Source organism: Bombina bombina, chromosome 6 (assembly GCF_027579735.1).
Source record: "Bombina bombina isolate aBomBom1 chromosome 6, aBomBom1.pri, whole genome shotgun sequence".
In the NCBI taxonomy this organism is placed as follows: domain Eukaryota; kingdom Metazoa; phylum Chordata; class Amphibia; order Anura; family Bombinatoridae; genus Bombina; species Bombina bombina.
The window spans coordinates 775,881,959-775,898,172 of record NC_069504.1 but is presented as its reverse complement, the minus strand read 5'-3'; the positions used below and the strand labels follow the sequence as shown (position 1 = coordinate 775,898,172).

Genomic DNA, 16,214 nt, shown 5'->3' with positions numbered 1-16,214 from the left:
AAACCTTCAGTCACAATCATTCCCTTCGGTAGCCTTATGCATGGAAATTCTAGGTCTTATGACTGCTGCATCGGACGCGATCCCCTTTGCTCGTTTTCACATGCGACCTCTTCAGCTCTGTATGCTGAACCAGTGGTGCAGGGATTACACAAAGATATCTCAATTAATATCTTTAAAACCGATTGTACGACACTCTCTGACGTGGTGGACAGATCACCATCGTTTAGTTCAGGGGGCTTCTTTTGTTCTTCCGACCTGGACTGTAATTTCAACAGATGCAAGTCTGACAGGTTTGGGAGCTGTTTGGGGGTCTCTGACAGCACAAGGGGTTTGGGAATCTCAGGAGGTGAGATTACTGATCAATATTTTGGAACTCCGTGCAATTTTCAGAGCTCTTCAGTCATGGCCTCTTCTAAAGAGAGAATCGTTCATTTGTTTTCAGACAGACAATGTCACAACTGTGGCATACATCAATCATCAAGGAGGGACTCACAGTCCTCTGGCTATGAAAGAAGTATCTCGAATACTGGTATGGGCGGAATTCAGCTCCTGTCTAATTTCTGCGGTTCATATCCCAGGTGTAGACAATTGGGAAGCGGATTATCTCAGTCGCCAAACGTTACATCCGGGCGAATGGTCTCTTCACCCAGAGGTATTTCTTCAGATTGTTCAAATGTGGGGACTTCCAGAAATAGATCTGATGGCTTCTCATCTAAACAAGAAACTTCCCAGGTATCTGTCCAGATCCAGGGACCCTCAGGCGGAAGCAGTGGATGCATTGTCACTTCCTTGGAAGTATCATCCTGCCTATATCTTTCCGCCTCTAGTTCTTCTTCCAAGAGTAATCTCCAAGATTCTGAAGGAATGCTCGTTTGTTCTGCTGGTGGCTCCAGCATGGCCTCACAGGTTTTGGTATGCGGATCTTGTCCGGATGGCCTCTTGCCAACCGTGGACTCTTCCGTTAAGACCAGACCTTCTGTCTCAAGGTCCTTTTTTCCATCAGGATCTCAAATCCTTAAATTTAAAGGTATGGAGATTGAACGCTTGATTCTTAGTCAAAGAGGTTTCTCTGACTCTGTGATTAGTACTATGTTACAGGCTCGTAAATCTGTATCTAGAAAGATATATTATCGAGTTTGGAAGACTTACATTTCTTGGTGTCTTTCTCATCATTTTTCCTGGCATTCTTTTAGAATTCCGAGAATTCTACAGTTTCTTCAGGATGGTTTGGATAAAGGTTTGTCTGCAAGTTCCTTGAAAGGACAAATCTCTGCTCTTTCTGTTCTTTTTCACAGAAAGATTGCTAATCTTCCTGATATTCATTGTTTTGTGCAAGCTTTGGTTCGTATAAAGCCTGTCATTAAGTCAATTTCTCCTCCTTGGAGTTTGAATTTGGTTCTGGGGGCTCTTCAAGCTCCTCCGTTTGAACCTATGCATTCATTGGACATTAAATTACTTTCTTGGAGAGTTTTGTTTCTTTTCGCCATCTCTTCTGCTAGAAGAGTTTCTGAATTATCTGCTCTTTCTTGTGAGTCTCCTTTTCTGATTTTTCATCAGGATAAGGCGGTGTTGCAAACTTCTTTTCAATTTTTACCTAAGGTTGTGAATTCTAACAACATTAGTAGAGAAATTGTGGTTCCTTCATTGTGTCCTAATCCTAAGAATTCTAAGGAGAAATCATTGCATTCTTTGGATGTAGTTAGAGCTTTGAAATATTATGTTGAAGCTACTAAGAATTTCCGAAAGACTTCTAGTCTATTTGTTATCTTTTCCGGTTCTAGGAAAGGTCAGAAGGCCTCTGCCATTTCTTTGGCATCTTGGTTGAAATCTTTAATTCATCATGCTTATGTCGAGTCGGGTAAAACTCCGCCTCAAAGGATTACAGCTCATTCTACTAGGTCAGTTCTACTTCCTGGGCGTTTAGGAATGAAGCTTCGGTTGATCAGATTTGCAAAGCAGCAACTTGGTCTTCTTTGCATACTTTTACTAAATTCTACCATTTTGATGTGTTTTCTTCTTCTGAAGCAGTTTTTGGTAGAAAAGTACTTCAGGCAGCTGTTTCAGTTTGATTCTTCTGCTTATAATTTCAGTTTTTTTCATTATAAGATTTAAACTTTATTTTGGGTGTGGATTATTTTCAGCGGAATTGGCTGTCTTTATTTTATCCCTCCCTCTCTAGTGACTCTTGCGTGGAAGATCCACATCTTGGGTAGTCATTATCCCATACGTCACTAGCTCATGGACTCTTGCTAATTACATGAAAGAAAACATAATTTATGTAAGAACTTACCTGATAAATTCATTTCTTTCATATTAGCAAGAGTCCATGAGGCCCACCCTTTTTGTGGTGGCTATGATTTTTCTGTATAAAGCACAATTATTCCAATTCCTTAATTTTTATGCTTTCGCACTTTTTTTCTTATCACCCCACTTCTTGGCTATGCGTTAAACTGATTTGTGGGTGTGGTGAGGGGTGTATTTATAGGCATTTTGAGGTTTGGGAAACTTTGCCCCTCCTGGTAGGAATGTATATCCCATACGTCACTAGCTCATGGACTCTTGCTAATATGAAAGAAATTAATTTATCAGGTAAGTTCTTACATAAATTATGTTTTTCCTGACCGAGTGTCTATCAGAGAGGAGTCATAAATCTCTGTACTGTCTGGGTCATAGGAGGTGGTGAGTGCCCCAGCCATTGGGGTATAAGGGTGCCTTATTTTGAATAGAATAAGATGTTTTATTTCTCTAGTTCTCCGGTTATTGCACTATTGATGGAGGATTCTGTTACTTAAGAGGGCACTCCCTTTATTCCTGATGAGTAATTCCTGTTTATATAGTGAGGAGGCCTTAGTTCCACCCTTTCAATTATGTTCCATATGCCTGAGGAGTTGTCATCCAGTGAGGTGCGTATCCTACATTCTTATATCTGTACACATGCAGTTTTCCCGTAACATTGCTGATCCTCCATCTGGAGGGGGGGGGGGGTTTCACCAGGTTTTGCTGCGCAGTTCAGATGGAGGGGTCTGCTGCCTTTAATGCTTTACATCGCCCTGCTAAGCGCAAGCGAAAGGTTACATATTGCACTCCTTCCCAGAGTACATCAGATAATTTATTGGATTTAACTGAGGGTTATCCGAGGATGAAGTTCTTTCTGAGACTTCAGAGTATGAACATTCTGGGTCGGAGTCTGCTGCCTCTAAACCTCCGGCTGCGGAGGAACCAGACTTTAGTTTAGGAATTTGCGCTTTCTTCTAAAGGAAGTTTTTGGCGCATTCAGAGGTTCCAGAGGCCAAATTGCCAGTTGAACCTTTAATTCCTAACTTGGATAGAGTTTGATGACAAGGTGGTACCTTATCCTTCCCTGCTCCTGTTAGATGGCGCACATTATTAAGAATAAATGGGACAGGATTGGATTCCTTTTCCCCCTCTCTTCTTCCTTTAACAAAACTGTCCCTTGTCCTGGACTCTCAATGGAGTTGTGAGCTTCCGTCCCTACATGGGATGGCGTTATCTTCACCCTTGCTAAACGTACTACTATCCTGCTTGAGGATAGTTCTTCGTTTGAAGAGCCCATAGATAAAAGATGGAAACTCTGTTAAGAAAGATGTTTCAACATACGGGATATTTGTTTCAACCGGCGGTGGCTGTTGCCGCTGTTACTGGAGAAACTCCCTTCTGGTGTAACTCCTTCTAAGGTGGAGGTTCCCCTTGACGTTACTCAGAAAAGATTTATGGCCTTGAGGGTTGTTAATTATTTTATCTGTGCTGCCATTAGGCAGTTTATTCGCTTGAATGCTATGGCTTTAGCTTTTTCTGTTCAGGCCCGTCGGGTTCTGGCTGAAGTCATGGTCAGAAGTCATGACTTCTGAGTCTAGACTTCTTCCCTCCCTTTAAGGGAATGATTTTGTCTGGTCCAGGCCTGGACTTAATTAAATCCACGGTCACAGGGGGCAAGGGTACCCTCCTACCACAAGAGTATATGAACCAATCTAAGGGACGATTTTCGTTCTTTTCATTCTGATAAAGCCCATGTCAGCAGTCCTCCGCTAAGCCATAGCAAACCAAGAGCTCTTGGAAGCCGGCTCAGTCCTGGAATAAATCCAAGCAGAGCAAGAAGCCCACCATGCCTACGTCGATATAAATGGGCTGTTCCCGGTCCTCTTCTGGATCGTGTAGGGGCAGTATGTCGCTCTTTTAAGTCGCTTGGTTCAGGGATGTGCAGGATCCACGGGTCCTGGAGGTCATAGCTCAGGGTTACAAGATAGGTTTTAAGTCTCAGCCACCCAAGGGCTGTCTTCCTGACCAGAAAGGAGGGAAGCCTTTCTGGGGTGTGTACTGGATCTGTCCTCTAGGAGTTATTGTACCGGTGCCTATTGCAGTGAGAGGTTTGGGATACTATTCAAACCTTTTTGTGGTCCCTAAGAAGGAGGGAACTTTCCGCCCGATTCTGGACCTAAAGTGCTTAAGCAGGTTTTTAAATGTCCCCTTGTTTAAGATGGAGACAATAAGGTACATTTCTTCCCCTCGTTTGAGAGTGGTAGTTCATGACCACGATAGATGTGAAGGATGCTCCCTTCTCATACCAATCCACAAGGACCACTTCCAGGTTTGCATTCATGGACCATCACTTCCAGTTTATTGCCCTTTCGTTTGGTCTAGCTAAAGACATTTTTTGAAGAGTGGACCATTCGGAATATCTCCTCTGTCTTCTTTGATCCCATGGATGGCAGATAATCGAGAGAGAGTTCTTGTATCAAATACCAGGGTAGAATTCTCGGGTACTATAATAGTCTCCATAGACATGAGAATATTTCTAACAGACCAGAGACGTTGCAAACTAGCTTCAACATATCTTGCCCTCCAGATCTCCTTAAGGCCATCTGTGGCTCAGTGTATGGAGGTGATTGGTCTCATGGTGTTTAGCTTGGACATCATTTCCTTTGCCAGGTTTCACCTCCGACTGTTGCAACTACACATGCTGAACTAGTGGAACAGCGATCATTTGGATCTGTCTCAAAAGATTTCTCTGGACAACCAATCAGGAGAATCACTCTCTTGGTGTTTTTGTCCGGAATACTTGTCCTGAGGGACGTCCGTCTCAAGACCATCCTGGGTGATTGTGACTACAGTTGTGAGTCTGTGAGGATGGGGAGCGGTTTGGGGGGCCAGGAAGGCACAGGGTCTCTGGTTTCAGGAGGTAAAGCTCCCTCCTGATCTCAATTTGAACTATACAGTGCTCTTAAGGCTTTGCCTCTGCTGGATTTGTCCCAGTTAATCAGATTCCAATCAAACAATATATCCTCGGTGGCTTACATCAGTGGGGAACGAGAAGCTCCCTAGTTTTGAGGGAAGTATCTCAGATTCTGGAATGGGCAGAGACCCACAGCTGTTCGCTATTGGCGATCTGCATTCCGGGTGTGGACAACTGGGAAGCGAATTTCCTCAGCAGACAATCCTTTCATCCGGGAGAATGGTCTCTCCATTCCGAGTGTTTGAAAAGAGATTTGCAGGTGGAAGATCTTATAACGTCTCAATACCAAGCTACCCAGATAGGGATCGAGGTACAGGGATCCTCATGCGGAGCTAACAGATGCATTAGCGGTGACTTGGAGGTTCAATCTAATTTATCCTTTCCAACCTTTCCAACTACTTCCTAGTGTAGTGTCTTGAGTCAAGCAGGCGTCAGTGATACTGACTGCTCCGTCTTGGCCGCGAAGGATATGGTTTGCAGATCTAGTGGGGATGTCATCATCTCCTCAGTAGAAGTTACCTTGTCGCAGGGATCTTCTGACCAAGGTCTCTTTGTTCATCAATGTTTAGATTCTCTGAGGCTGACTGCGTGGAGATTGAACGCTTAGTCCTAGCCAAGAGAGGGTTTTCTGAGAGAGTTATTTTTACTCTCATTCAAGCTCGTAAGCTGGTTGCTCGTTGCATCTATCATTATGTGTGGAGGACCTACTTATTCTGTTCTCCAGGATGAACTGGAGAAGGGCTTTTCTGCTAGTCCCCTGAAGGGACAGTTTTCGGCCCTGTCTGTTTTACTGCACAAGAGGTTTGCAGAGCTTCCAGATGTGCAGCCATTTGTTAAAGCTCTGCTGGGATCAGACCTGTGTCTCTGCTGGGATCAGACCTGTGTTTAGATCTAAGGCTCCTCTTTGGAGTTTAAATATTGTCCTTACGGTTTTGCAACGGGCTCCGTGGAGCCTATGCATGAAGTAGACATTAAATTGTTGTCTTGGAAGGTTCCTTTTCTACTGGCTATTGCTTCTGCCATCAGAGTATCTGTAATTGCTGCCTGGCAATGCGTCCCTCCTTATCTGTCTTTTTATGCCGAACCAAGTTAGGTTTTCTTCCTAAGGTTGTGTCAATTCGCAACATCAGGAGATTGTGGTTCCTTTCTTATGTCCTAATCCTTCTTCGTCGAAGGAACTTTTACAACGTAATTCTGGATGTGGTTTGTGCCTTGAAGTTCTATCTTCAGGTGATGAAGGAATTTAGACAAACCTCTTTCTCTGTTTGTTCTCTTTTCCGAGAAGAGTAGGGGTCAGAGGGTCTCTTCGACTTCCTTATCTTTTAGTCTGAGGAGTGTCATCCGTTTGACATAGAAACTGCGGGACATAAGCATCCTCTGAGGATTACGGCTCATTCTACGAGAGCAGTGGTTTCCTCTTGGGCCTTCAAAAATGAGGCCTTTATGGATCAGATTTGTAAGGCGGCTACCTGGTTCTCTTTACATACTTTTTCCAAAATTTTACAAGTTTGATGTTTTTGCTTCTGCTGAAGCAGCCTTAGGGAGAAAGGTTTTGCAGGCTTTGGTGCCCTCAGATTAGGGTCCGCCTTTCTTTTTTCCCTCCCGTTAGCATTCTGTTTACTCTAGAGCTTGGGTATATGTTTCCCACAAGTAAGGAATGCAGCTGTGGACTCTTCCCATATTAAGATGGAAAACATAAATTATGCTTACCTGATAATTTAATTTCCATCTGTATGGGAAGAGTCCAAAGCTCCTGCCCGTGTTCTCAGATGGGCGGCCCTAAATTTGAAATTTTTTCTTCTGGCACCTTTTTCACCCTAATATTTCTCCTACTGTTCCTTGTTCCCTCTGTAGAATGACTGGGGTTATGAGGAAGTTGGGAGGTATTTAAGCCTTGGCTGGGGTCTCTTTGCCTTCTCCTGGTGGCCAGGTTCAGTATTTCCCACATGTAAGGAATGCAGCTGTTGACTCTTCCCATACAGATGGAAATGAGTTTATCAGGTAAGCATAATTTATGTTTTTTTCTTGTGTCTTCGGATTCCTGTCAGCGGTCGGGTGAGGCTGACAGACCTGGAGCTGCTGTGACTACTCCACAGCAGAAGACCATGGAGGGTAAGTCCTTTCTTATTTACTTTAAAGGAAGTTATCATGGTGGAAGGACTGGGATATCAGGGACCTAGTGGGATCTGCTACCCTCTGGAGGGGTCTGTATTTTATTATTTATCCACTAGTTTGGGATATATTGCGGCAGAGCAGCTATTTGTTTCTCTCAGGGATTTTGCAGCTTCCATTGTCGGTCTGAACTAAAATAGGATCAGGCTTATGGTTTGTGGGGACAGATTATCAGAGTGGTATATCTTTCACACTTTTATCCCCGTAAGGTCTGTTTTAATAGAATTTGAGATCCTAATATAGTTTTTTAGGGCACAGTATATTTTGAGGATGTTTAATCTCCTTCATAAGTGAATTGTATTCCTTTCCATTGATATCTAGACTTGGACAGTTAAGCCTTTTACCCTCTATCGGCTGTGGAGCTCCGGCTGTATGTGAGGTAGCTGTGTGGGTTTTCTGCAGAATCAAACTCCTCTCAGGGAGGGATTGGATTGATTTTTTTTTCTCACACATCCTAATGCGCCGTTATACAGTTTTTGGTGGCATTAAATACAGAAAGGGCCATATTGTTATTTGTAAACAATGTCGTTTTCTCTGTGATGTTTTACACATTGACGCCATTCCGACCGGCCTTCTTGTTCCCTCCGTTTGCTCTCTTTCCTCAAGTAATAGCTTGTATCATTCAGGAAGGGGCGTCTATGATTCTAAGAGCTCCTGCATGGCCTTGCAGGCTCTGATTCGTGGATCTGATGAAGATATCTTTTCCTAACTCTTGGCGGTTGCTTCTGGGAAAGGACCTTCTGCTCAGGGTCCCTTCCCCCACCCTTATCTAGATTCTCTGACGTTGACTGCTTGGAGATTGAACGCCTAGTCTTAGCTAGGCACGTTTTTTTTCAGAGAAGGTCATTTATTGCCATGTTCCAAGCATGTAATCCTGTTACTCATATAATTTTCCTTAAGGTATGGCGTAAATCCCTTTTTATTGGGGCGATTCTAGAGTTTTCTCTTGGAGTTGGGGGAGGATCCCCGCATTTTATCTTTTCTTCAAGATGGCCTGGGGAAAAATTTGTCAGTCAGTTCTCTAAAGGGTCAGTTTTCTGCTCTGTCTTTTCTTTTACTCTGAACATCTGGTAGACCTGCGAAACATTAATCTTTGGTTCAGGCCTTTGTCAGAATCAGGCCTGTGTTTAATCCTGTTAATCCTCAATGGGGTCTTATACTTGTTCTTAGAGTTTTGCATCACGCTCATTTTGAAACTATTAGCTTTTTCTTCGGTACGCAGTGTTTCCGAGCTTTCGGCTATGCATTGCGATCCCCCTTACCTTATTTTCCATGCAGATAGGCGGTTCTTTGTACTAAGTTGGGATTGCTTCCCAAAGTGGTATTGGATCACTATATAAATATGGAAATTGTTGTTCCTTCTTTTTGTCTTGTCTTCTCAGAAGGAACGCCTGTTGCATAACCTGGATGTTGTGCGTGTTCAAATTTTTTTCTTTCAACCAACTAAGGATTTAGGCAGTCATCTGCTCTGTTCGTTATTTTCCTTGGTTAGTGTAAGGGTCAAACGGCCCCTTCTACGCTTTCTCTCTAGATTGAGGAGTGTTATCAGGTTGGCTTAGGAGACAGCTGGACATCAGCCTTCTGAGAGAATTACAGCTTATTTCACTAGGGTTGTTTTCTTCTTCCTGGACTTCAGAACTGAAGTTTCTGTTGAACAAATCTGCAAGGCGGCCATTTGGTCCTCATTGCATACTTTTTCAAAATTTGATACTTTGGCCTCGGCTTTAGGTCTGCCTGTCTTGTTCTCCCGCCCTTCCATTCTGTGTCCTCTAGCTTGGGTATTGGTTCCCACTTGTAATTAGAATGGATTTGTGGACTCTCCATGCCAATGGAAAAGAAAGCAAAATGTATGCTTACCTAATAAATTATTTTCTTTCATTGGCATGTAGAGTCCACGACCCGCCCTCAATTTGATTTAAGAGGGCTTTTTTTGTTTAAACCTCAGACACCTCTATACCGTTGACTGGGGATTTTAGGTAAAGGAAGTAACAGCTCTGTTGGTATGGTCTTTTCCTCTTCCTGCTGGCCAGGAGTTGAATTCCCACTAGTAACGGTAATTAGAATGGATTTGTGGACTCTCCATGCCAAGGAAAGAAAATAATTTATCCGGTTATCAGGTAAGCATCAATTTGAGTTTTTTAGACTGCATACAGGTTTACCAGGGGGACTAAATTCTGAATATGATTTTATTAACTATTGTTAGTAGAGTGTAATTATTACATCAATACATGGTCGTCCTAGCATAATGCAAATATGTATGATAGGCAGGTGTAACTTTTGGGAAATTAAACTTTTGCCTTAAAATATATATGAATGGGGGGGCGGAGCCAACTACGAAACAAGGCAGACGCAGATGTCGAGAGCTCCTGCTTATAACTTTTAAAAATATATCATAGAGCTCTAAAATACAAGTTTCAAATGATTTAACTGGATTTATGTCTCAAAGCCCATATGAGAGCATTATTTGGACGCTGACATGCTGTTCTTGAGGGAGTAGAGCGGAGCAGTTCCTCTGAATATCGGCTCATATATAGGCCACAGAATAACCGCTTACCGCGTATCAAGAAGGGGACTTATCCTGTAAAGCAAGGAGGACAGGGTAGTCTATTTGACCCATCTACTCATTTAGTCTACAGAATCGGCCCATTGTAGAGGCGAGGGATCGCCACTATAGCAAGGACAGCATAGACGCTACGATCCCTTAAAGAAAGACATCAGACCTAAATTTACGCATAGGTGAAACAGCTATTGGTCTGGGCACCTAACAGGATTTTATTGGGGTCTGAGTAGATTGCAACGACCACGTGAAGGAAGCGATCGCTGGCTTCACAGCCGCAGCCTGATATAAGTAAACCCAGCTATTATATCACCAAGGATGGAAGACTCCTATTTACAGATTTTGGCATTGCTCGACAGCCTAGGAGAGAAAATGCAGCGTAACTTCAACGACCTAGCACTCGCCTGCAGAGCTGAGCCTAGCGAGGAAATTACTTCAACAGCAGTAACGGCAGCTAGCATGGACTTTACTACGGCCACAGATGCTTTCAACATGGCGGCTTCTAGGTTGGAGGGTGAGGAATGCAAGGGTTCTCCCGCAACGCTACAGTTTAATATGACTAGTGGGGACAAATCACTCTGGGAGAGAGCATACCCGGCAACCTTGCCTCCATTGGGCGTGGAACCCGATATTCTAACCCTGCCTACATCAGTACGGCCTCTTGTGGCTGTACACATGTCTCCTATGTCGGCTTTGAGCGCTTCTAGGAGTGGACAGAGAGACCTGTACACCACTATATAGATGGTCACTCAACCCCCGCAGCTCATCCAGCCGGTAGCAGCCGTTTGCCACTGGAAACCTTTTGTGGCGTTAACCCTGGTCTGTACAGCGGTTCTCAAGCTGCCGCAATTTAGAATTGGTATAGGCTGATGCTCTATAAGCTTTGAACTTTCCTCTGCGTGACTCTGATATTCCCTTTCATGTGGACCATTGGTCTAACCTCTTCATGAGTGCTTGTTTTGTTCCTTTTGGGGTTTTTTTTGCCTTATACTGCTATGATACTTATATGCTATAACAGTTGTGCAGTGTGTATCTTGATGTTATGCGTAGCTCCCAACAAAGCTACAACTTTTAACACAGAATGATGTCTACATTAGATTTTGCAGCCCTCACTTTCATTCTACTGTATGTTAATTAGTTAACTGGAACCTAGGCGCGTCACAAATTTTATATATTTATGTTTTCAAACAACACATACCACGCCCCTAGGTCAATATTTATCTATGTTATATTATGAGCCCCTAGTTGCATTTCATATTTTAGAGTTAAGCATACTGTTGAATATCGGTTTCTATATATTCCCCTCTCACACTATAGGGCAAACTCAGTGCTCTCCACCTCTACGGGTAATGTTTTGGGAGATGGGATTGTCTCATGTAATAATACTGTACTTTTGTTCTATACACTCCAGGACGCCACTGTTCATCTTATGTTTTATTCAAGTATGCTGGACAATGCTTTACAGTTTTATTTTGTGTTATCTTTCAGTAAGTTTGTCACTACGTATTGTAGTAGACTACTTTAGAGCGCAGAAGGTATTGATGATATGTATATATCCTTGGGCATGTGTTTATGTCCTCAGAAAGCTTTCTTGTTATGCTATATCCTAAATTACATCTGCTTTTCTTGCTATTGATATGTGAGATGTGTGAACTGGTGCTTAGTCTTGTATAGCTAGCTATACCTAACACCATAACATAAATGTCATGATAATCAAAGTGTCTTTGTTCCTAATACAGGCAACTCCCTCATAGGCTAGGGATGAGTAACCCCTGCTTCCTTGTACTGTAACACTTGCAAGCATTAGTTTCTATTATTGACATAACTGTCCTCTTAAGACCCAATAATACAATCTAAATAATGCAGATTATGTATATAATAGGTTCATTTACATATCTTAGTTTCCAAATGTCCGCGGGCTTGTGTTATTGTTGAATGCCTTAAGGTGATGCATACTGGCTAATAACATCCCAGCTAGGACCTTACAGAGACAGTCTATACTCTATCTCAATTGGGATGCCACTCCTACTTATAGCTACCATCTTTTCTATACTAAGGATATATATGAGAATTACTCTGCAAGCCTTATTATCGTTCTTTCTCAAGAAAATATTGAGATGGCTTGTACAAATTATCTGTCACTGCTGGGCCCCTCTCCTTCCTTTCCCGCCGGTACTGGTTGCCTGCGGGTCATACCCCTTTTCCTTTTTCCCGCATCGTCTATAGCTGACATTTCCCCAGGAGAGGGGCTCACCCAATATAACTTATGGCTCCGCCCCCCCCCTCCCACCCTCACCTTTAGCCTTTTGTCCACAAAGATAGTGAGATACTCATATAATATCTGAATTAAGATTTCTTCATTCTCTTATATGTAAAGGTTTCATTGTCCAATGGTTAAACAATGTCTTGTATGCAGAATTTATCAAAGAGATGTAAAATGTATTTTATGTTTATGTTCTTTCTTTTTCTTGTATTGCCTCAATAAAAATCTTTGATTAAAAAAAAAATATATATATGAATTATAACCTGAATGTAAAAGGGTGCAGTAAATGTATAATGCACTGTGCCCCAATCCAATGCTTTTATTTATATATATATTAGGGGTCGACCGATAATCGGGGCTGCCAATATCCCTGATTTCTAACGTTATCGATATCGGCCCCAAACTCACCGATATGTCCGATATGTCCCTGCGCAGCACACTCACTAAATTTGCTCCTATGGATAGCATTTGCGGAGCTGCGCTGCCGCACCACGTCATGACGTCTTCAACGTCACCCCTACGAACCCTGCAGGCGGAGCTCACAGCAGTAGAGGACTAGAGGTAAGATGTGTACTGTAGTACCTCTGCACTGCCGGCCACGCATTATTTATTTAATGTCCTCTGCAGTGCATTAACACATTTGGGCAAAGATATCACTGCCTAGTTTGGGGCTCTCCCTCTTACTCCCTGTGGACCGGAGTGAATATACATTAGGGTATCTCTTTAGACTATCACCTTCTGGTTGTGTGGCTAGTGGTATATTATATATATTATACATAATAAATATACCACGAGCCACACAGCAAGAAGGTGATAGTCTAAAGAGATACAGATACTCTAATGTATAATGTATACAGTCACTCCATTGTATATAATTGTATAATAAATCCATTATTTACATTACTTCTGCTTTGTTCTATTTATATACAACGCTACGTTGTAACCAAGATCTTGCGTTACAGTGGTGGGAGGTTAAATAAACTTCTGAAAGGTTCCACATCCCTTAGACTTTTTTCTTGAGTTCACAATTATAAAAAGTTTTAAAACACGTCTGATTATGGCGTTCTAAATAACCCACTCCATTCCAGAAATTCTCTGTGTCCAACAATAAAAAAGCAGATATAGGAACCAGCCTTACAGAGTCTCCGCTAAACACACCACTAGTTGGTAAAAAGAGGCACTTTTTAATGTAAGTTGCTTTTGCTGAACAGAAGTGCCTGTCTGCACCCAGGACACGTATTTCCCTACAAAGACACAGATTATTTTATGATATCCCACACTAATGAGACCTGCTTACACACACAGACACACACACACACATATATATATATATATATATATATATATATTGTGACGGATACCCCGGCTACCCCGACTGGGTAGCTCCGCCATACGGGTCCTGCTTCCTCCCTGCCGACTGCAGCTATGTAGCTAGCAAGTGACCACAGCCTGTAGCCACCCCTGATGCCTGACAGCATCAGTATTCAGGGTCCCACCCTGTGGCAGACTCCAGCTACCCAGACTAGGTAGCTCTGCCAGAGTGTCCTTTCTCTGCCTGGAACAGGCTGCTATGTAGCCCAGGAAAGTGATTTTAGCTGGAGCCCACCCAAATAACTAGACAGACTAGCATTCAGGTGAAACAAGAACTGATTTATTGAGCAAAACACACATCTTTTATACACACACTTATCTTGATAAGAACAGAAGACAATGCCACAGTTTTCCCACCATTCCCGCCCCTCCAGACTGACCAGCGCCTCCATAGCAACCATAGTCCCACAGAATCCCAGGACACAGAGGTGACGGTTTTGGGGTGATCCCGGGGGAGCGGCGGCACTTCCAGGTCCCCAGATGCCACAGTCCAAAAATTGGTGATTCATTATTGGGGACCGGAGATACAGCCCGTTGAATTTATAGGGGATGGGGGGGTGTCCAAAACCCCAGGTTCCCAAAACATCTCCCCTCCGGTAATTCCCCCACCTCTTGTCCTCCCTAGGGGCTACTAATCCCCAAACGAGCGGAGCTCTGGGGCACATGGTTGCTGGAGAGACCAGTGGTAAAGTTAGCGGGTGTCCTGCTGTCCTGTGGCCGACCGGGAGTTCCAGGAGCCCGGACAGCCTGAGAGGGGTTAGGTCGGGTGTCCGTTGTGAGGCTGCCGACCGGGAGTTCCAGGAGCCCAGCCAGCCTAGGAGGGTTTTCCAGGTCATAGACCAGCTCTTCTCTAAACAAAATTGGAACACAAAACCATACAAACAAAAGCTTCCAGAGATTGTGGTTGCTCTGAGGAGCCCAAAACCACTGAGAAACAATAGGAGTGAGGTTGTAGGGGGGTGAGGGGTAGCCTTAGCTGTCTGGTATCCATGACACATATATATATATATATATATATATATATATTGCACCCCTTGTCTGGTAGTTAAGCACTTAAAAAGGAAATGTGTTGTCACTTAAATTATATATGACTCCTAACATCATTTACTGGAATTATATTAAACTAATTAATGTTTGCTGTCACTAATGATTTAGCAGACATCATAGTAAAATGTTTTTTGGTAGCTAACAAGCATAATTTGTCCAGCATACATGTATTTCTTTGTACTTTACTACTGTAGTAATTATTTATAATATTTCTCAGCAGCTTTCTTTAGTGTTGAATAGTTTTTTTACATTTCTGCAAATTCAACTTTCATTCCTGTAAAATTTAATGTGCTATGAATGAGGTCACAGTTGATGGTAATTTACAAAATTGGCATCAACTGTGACCTCATAGGCTCATAGCACATTAAAGAGACATTCAATTACATGGTACAGAATATCGGCCCCTGATATCGGCTATCGGCCTGAAAGGCGGCTGATTATCGGTATCAGCCCTGAAAAAACGATATTGGTCTATCCCTAATATATATATATATATATATATATATATATATGTTCCCCCTTATGTGATTCACTGTAATATAGAACAATTATGTTGTTTACCTTTACTATTACATCAAATGATATTAACCTATATTGATCGATAGAATGTAATTAAGAGTTGTGTATATTTATGTGTATATAGAATAAAAAAACTGTACCTTTTTAAATGTGTCCACCAATCGAATGTGAACCGATGGTTTTTAAAGGGACAGTCAATACCCGACACAACTTAATCCCATACCTTAGATCCACCAAAAAAAATGTGCCTGCACCGCATTCCATGTTCAATACCAATAGTAAAGTTATATGTGTAAACGTCCAACGCACATACAGTTTTTTTTTCTCCTGTAGATATGGCTGCAAAACTCCTCCTCACCTTCTCTATTGAATTCCATGCTCATTCACGGTGACACTGTTCCTTTGATAATGCGCATGCGCATTATAATTTATGTCCACTCGCAAGCAGAAATAGAAAGTGCAGCTGCAAATCACTGTGAACGCATGTAAAGAATCCAACCAAGGATTGGATTCTGATTGGCGGATGCCTTTAAAATGAAACTTCCTACGTAACGGTGGGGGAAGTTTGGCGGCCATATCTACAGGAGAAAATCGTATGTGCTTTGGACGATTACACATATGTTAGAGGTATTGAACATGAGATGCGGTGCAGGCGCATCTTCTTTTGTGGATCTAAGGTATGGGATTAAGTTGTGTTGGGTGTTGACTGTCCCTTTAAATGAGATCTTAGCATGATTTCTTACCAGCAGTTAATTTCAGACGTTTGTATGTAGGGGGGGGGGGGGGGTTTACCTCCTCGTAGTGGATTGGAGTTTAATACCACATGTGATGATCTCGTGGATTCTCACCATCATGAAAGAATTTAATTTATCAGGTAAGCAAAAATTATATATTTTAATTTTTGTTCTAAATTTCCATTATTCCATGACAGATAGTAGTAGTAAAATATCTATATAATAAAGGTATTTAACTATAAAAACAATATTAGATATTAGCGATTGACATTTTTGTTCTTCTTAGCATTAAAATAATAT

General features: G+C 42.4%; 1 protein-coding gene across 1 annotated transcript in view; it reads left to right on the top strand.

The window, feature by feature from the left end:
- Positions 1-16,214, top strand: part of ADAM9 (ADAM metallopeptidase domain 9) — a 621,882-nt gene that overhangs the window by 557,633 nt on the left and 48,035 nt on the right. The window lies entirely within an intron of this gene.